Source organism: Chrysochloris asiatica, unplaced genomic scaffold (genome assembly GCF_000296735.1).
Source record: "Chrysochloris asiatica unplaced genomic scaffold, ChrAsi1.0 scaffold00079, whole genome shotgun sequence".
Taxonomy (NCBI): domain Eukaryota; kingdom Metazoa; phylum Chordata; class Mammalia; order Afrosoricida; family Chrysochloridae; genus Chrysochloris; species Chrysochloris asiatica.
Genome location: NW_006408597.1, coordinates 2,807,453 through 2,813,279, shown reverse-complemented (window position 1 = coordinate 2,813,279; position 5,827 = coordinate 2,807,453). Strand labels below are relative to the sequence as shown.

At 46.6% G+C, this 5,827-nt stretch overlaps 1 pseudogene; it reads right to left on the bottom strand.

Annotated features, from left to right (window-relative positions):
• Window positions 1–3,508: 3,508 nt before the first annotated feature.
• The window catches only part of LOC102838468, a 16,782-nt pseudogene continuing 14,463 nt past the window's right edge, over window positions 3,509–5,827 (bottom strand).

The window sequence follows — 5,827 nt, the reverse complement described above, 5'->3', positions numbered from 1 at the left end:
AGCAGAAAGCCTCATCTTTCTTGCACAGAACAACTGGTAGTATCGAACCACTGACCGTGAGGTTCACAGGCCGATTCGTAACCACTACGCTGCCACATACACATTTGCACATCTTTCTTACAACTTCAGTAATAACACCATAAAAGACAGCTGTGCTAGGTAGGTTCCCCAGAGAAATAGAGTGAATAGGATCTATGCAGAGAGGGACAGAATAAATAGTTTTGACTGGTGGTGGTTGATAGGTGCCACTTAGCCAGTTCTGACGCATTGTGACCCTACACGGCCCGGTCCTGTGCCATCCTTAAAATGGTTAAGTTTGAGTCCATTGTTGCTGCCACTGTGTCAACCCATCTTGTTGGGAGTCTTTCTCTTTTTTGCTGACCTCTCCAGGGGCTGGTCCCTCCTGATCACATATCCAAAGTATCAGATAAGGGCTCACCATTCTTGCTTCCAAGGAGCATTCTGGCCGTACTTCTTCCACAACAGAATTATTGGTAGGGATTGGCAAACCCAAAACTTTTTGTAGGCAGGCGGCAGACTGCAAACACAGGCTGATTTCTGGTCTTACCATCTCGAGGCAGAACCCACCCCTTACAGGAAACTTCAGGTTTTGCTCTTAAGGACTGCATTGCTCTTGGATGAAGTCCACCCACATTATGGTGGGTCAAGTCATTGGATTGTAAATGTTAATCACATGTAAATATCTTCAGGACAACATCTAGATTAGTGCTTGACCAAACAACTGGGTGCCATAGCCCAGACCAACTGACACAGAAAATTAACCATCCTGTAAATGTGTCTGGAACTGAAAGTCAGACAAACCTACGCTGAAGCCCTGTCACAGAGGAGGCAAATAAAGATCAGGAAAAGCAGAGAGGACCGCCTGCAGATGGCTCTGACCCGCCAACTTGATGATGTGCTGGATGGAATTAAAGGATGAGCAAGTGGCACTAGCAGACTGGAAAGGTTCTATTTGAGCTTTTGGCTCAAGAAATCTTACAATATTGTTTCACGTTGCCTAGGATATGGAACTCCCTCTTAGAAAATGTGGCTGGCAGTCCATCATCAAAGGAGAGTTAACAGGTGTCTGAACTATGTGCCCCAGATTGGACACAGTGCCTTGGGGGCATCATGTGGGGAATCTGGCTTCTATGTGGTAAAAGGAGGGATCCAAGAGTGTGGCCACACGGGAACTGTAACAGGTCTACTCTGAGCCCTTGGTCTAGGGATGTCCCCTCACCTAGTTTACCCCCCACCCCCCCCCGCACTCCAGGAAATAAGCTCCCAATTGTCCTCCGTAAAGCCTTCCTGACCCTCCAAAGAGCTTGTAATCTTTATCATCTCCTAGTATTTGAGACATAACTCCATATGGCAAGTTTCCACATTTGTTAATTTTCATTAACAAGTATATCTTACCCTCACATGGAGTCCTTGCAGCATACAAGTGTGAAAGGTTGGCAGTTTGAACCCACCCAGAGGCACCTCAGAAGACAGGGCTTGTTTGGCTTGGGAAAGATGACCACATAGAAAGCCCTATGGAGCATGTCTCCGGTCGCCATCAGTTGGAACTGACTTAACAGCAAGTAACAGTAAGAAGCAGGTATCTAGCAGTGAGGCAAGGCGCTGGGATGAGGGGTGGGATGGGCAAAGTTTCTGTTCTCCTGCAACTTATAGACAGAATTCAAGCCATCACACCAATAAAATACAAAATCGCAACTATCCTAAGAGCCTTGAATACATGATATTAAATAACATGAGAATATATGATGGGGCTTCTAAAAGTTCATGGGAAAATTCCATTATCTTTTCATTCAATTCTTTTTTAACTTTTCATTGTGAATTGATGGAAGGTTTATAAGCAGATCATCAGTTTTACATTCAACCAATCATACACTTGGTTTCTTTTCAATGATTACAATCCCCCTCAGGTAGTAGCTCTATTCTCTTTAACACCTACACTGCCCGATGTCTTCCCTCCTACCTTCATCTTTCTTCTGCCAACTCCCTCTTATTGTATATCACCTTCCCCATCACCCAAGTTAATACATGTCTCTCCTCTTAGTCAGTGAATGATTCTCTCTTCCTTCTCAACCCTAGAAACCATCATAGGATGTTTCTTTTTAGCACAAAAACCTTTCCTTTTTTTTTTTTTTTTAAAGGTTTTTATTGTGGATTGAGTAAAAGTTTACAGGGCAGATCATCACTTTTAGATTCAACAAATCATACATCTTGTTTCATTACAATGATTATAATCCCCTCCATGTACCATCACTTAACCAGTGTTTCTCTCTAATCACTTCAGCACTTTTTTTTTTTTAAAAAACACTCAGGCATATATAATAATTTATACCACCAAAGAGCACATTCTGTAGGTCTGCCTCCTGGCCACCATCTCTTAGTCCCTCACTTCCCATGAATCTAGAGTCCTCAGCTGCTCCCTCTCTCCATGTCCCCATCTCTGGTGTCACTGCTTCTCTGGATAAGGTCTCTCATTCTGCTTGTGCTCTTTTCTTTTGATGATCCTAGGGTCCTTTGTTTCTGGACTGTAAGATTAACTACTCCCCTGTTTTTGTTACAAACACTTCCTCTTACAGTACAATAGTAGTCTCATACAGTATTTGTCCTGTGATTGACTAATTTTACTCAGCATAATGTCCTCCAGGAGTCCTGGTGTGGTGCCGTAGGATAAGCACTCAACCTCAAGGTTGGTTTGAACCACAAAGTTCAAACTCAGCCAGCTGTTCCTTGGAAACCCTATACAGGGTCATTCTAAGACGGAACCAACTCAAAGGCACTTAACAACAATGTCTTCCAAGTTCATTTATGTTATGATGTCGTTTTTTTTTAACCCAATTCACATATTTAATAAATTCAGTACAGTTTTTTGTACAACTCATGTGGTAAGGAGCTCTGGTAGCATAGTGGTTACAAATCGGACTGCAAACCGCAAGGTCAGCAATTCAAAACTAACAGCTGTTCTGTGGGAGAAAGATGAGGCTTTCTGCTCCCATAAAGATTTACAGCCTCAGAAACCCTGTTCAGGGTTGCTATGGGTCGGAACTGACTCAACGGCACTTAACAACAACAACATGTGGTAGGATTTGAGAGGAAAGGGGAAGGGGTGACAGGATCCACACCTGAATTTGTGGGGGAAAAAAATAACTTACATAGCAACCCCACCTGTAAGGAGGAGTCCTGGTGTGGTGCTGTGGGCTAACACGTCAGACTGCAAAGTCTCGTTTGAACTGCAAGGTCAGTGGTTCAAGCTCCCCAGCTGCTCCTTGGAAACCCTATACAGGGTCGCTAGGGGTCAGAACCAACTCAACGGCACTTAACAACAACAACCTGTAAGGATGGTGTAGTTCTTCCCCCAGCCCCCAGTGTTGTGAGGCACATTAAAAAATGTACCACTTGTTAGTTGAATGAAGAAAAAAACAGAGGGGCTAACCTGTGAGGGCCCCAGGTGCTGGAGGGAGTAAAAAGGGCACCAGTCCAGGGAGAGGGGGCCCTATGAGGAGGCCTTGAGGCGGTTGGTGGCAGAGCATGCACTCAGCAGCTTGTCCACCATGGTGCGGGGTACCGGAGCCTGCTGGTCAGCTCCTTAGAGCAGCCAGGCATATGTCGAGAAGTCTCTCTTCTCATTGATGTAGGTCACAGCCGCGATCAGAGGGCACAGGATGAGTTTGGTATGGTCCTGGAAGAAGTTGATCTGCACACAGCCTTGCTGAGGTGCAGGATGATGGCACTGCGGGTGCACAGGTAGGGTAGCCGGGCTAGCTCATCACCTTCCCGTGGCATGATATTGGCACCAGCCTTTAGCAAGTGTTCACTCATGTAATTCCGGAAGTACTTGAGAAGTGTGATCTTCTTCATCAAGGAGGTGGGGTGGGAACTGCTGGACAGGTAGGACTCTGTGCCATCACACTAGATGTACCGCACACTCTCACCATCGTTGTAGAGGATGAGGCGGGTGCAGTCGTTGAAGAGCACTCGGCACTCTCGTCACACGGCTGACACCCAAGGCCATGCTTGTCTGAATAGTCCACCCACTTGCTGATCCAGAAGATGGGGATGCAGGCAGGATCCTCGGCCTCCTCTGCCTGGCCAGCCTCCTCTCTGAGGGTTTGTGTAGCTGCTGCAGCATGTCACTAAGGTGACTGCCTCACCCGTCTCCTGAACCCCTGGTTCTTCTTTCTCCTGGGGACACTTGGGCACAGTGTTCTCCATGCCTTTATTGCGGACTGTGAAAGACTTCCGATTGCTGGGGTCCAGGGTGCTGGGAATAATTGAAAACCTAGGTAGAATGTTGAGGCAGGTGATGAGGAGACAGCTGGGAGGTAGCCAGACTTGAAGAACTCACCGTTGAGCGGCTCGTTGCCAGTCTGAAGCATTTTCTGAATGAGAGAGGCAGCCATGGAGTTGATGTGCTTACATATACTGTATTCATTTTTCTTGATCCCTACGTAGGTTTCTTTTAGTCATGAAGTCTCAAAAGGCTTGCCCACTAACAAAGTGTACATGATGTGCCTAATGAACCACACATCCACCTCAAAACTGTGGCCTTTCTTGCTCAGCACCTCAGGAGCAATGCAATTAGGGGTTCCACAAAGGGTCTTCTTCCACTCCCCATCATATTCAACTTTGGTGGCCATTCCAAAATCCCCTATTTTCACCTCCAGATCTTCATTCAGAAAGAGGTTGCCCAGTTTGAGTTCGCAGTGAATGACCCATTTTTGATGCAGGTACTCCCAGCCCAGAACAATCTCCCACAGGTAGTAGCGGGCCTCAGGTTTGGTCAGCACTTTGCTCCTCTTGTGCAGCTCCAGAAGGGACCTCCAGTGGCCGAGTTCCAGCACCACGAACACGAAGAACACGAAGTCGTTGTCCTCGAAGAAGCCGTGGAAGCCGACGATGTGCTGGTGGGCGAGACTGCGGTGGATTGATAACTTCCATGGACATCTTTTCCTTCTGGCGCGGCTTCAGCAACAGAGACTTTGGGATGATCTTGCCAGCGAACGCCTCCTTAGTGTCCACATCAGAGATCTCAAAACATTTGGCAAAGCCCCCTTGCCTAGGAATCGACTGCGCACATAGCATTGCCAGCTGCGTGGGTCCACTAGGACCTCCGGGATCTCTTTCACCGGCAGGGCAGCAGCCGTAGCCCTGGGAGCCTTTCCAACGCCCCGGTCTTCCTTGTCTCGGCTGGTACCTGTGACAGCTTCCCCACACTCATTTCTCTTCAAGTTGCTCTGCGGATTTAGCCCGGAGTCCCTTGTGAGGTGTTTTGCAGGTTTGTTTTTTGTTTGTTTTAACTTTTTATTGTGAATTGAGTGAAGGTTAACAGACAAGATCACCAGCTTTACTTTCAACCATAGGTTTGGTTTCATCTCAATGATTACATTCCCCTCCCTGCCACAACAGCCATCCTGCTTCCTCCCTGTGGCTTCCCTTTTATATCTTATGTTTCACAAGTCAACAAAGCAAAAATATTTGATTGTACACATACAAAACAAAAAACATATATTCATTTATGTCCAAAGGGCACATTTCGCAAGCCAGCTGCCTGTCCACAAACACACAGCCTTTCTCAGTCCATGGGCCTAGAGTCCTCAGCTGCTCTGTCTCTCCATGCCATCGCCTCTGCCTCATCTCTGCTGTTGCCACTTTTCTAGATAGGGTCCACTCATGCTCTTCCTTCTTGATGGTCCTGAGATACTCTGGTCCTGAAATGAAAGATTAACTACTCGCCCCTTTTAGTTACACATCTTCTACAATTGCAGTTGTGACAATTGCAATGAATCCTGCTAACAGTTACTCACAATCGAAT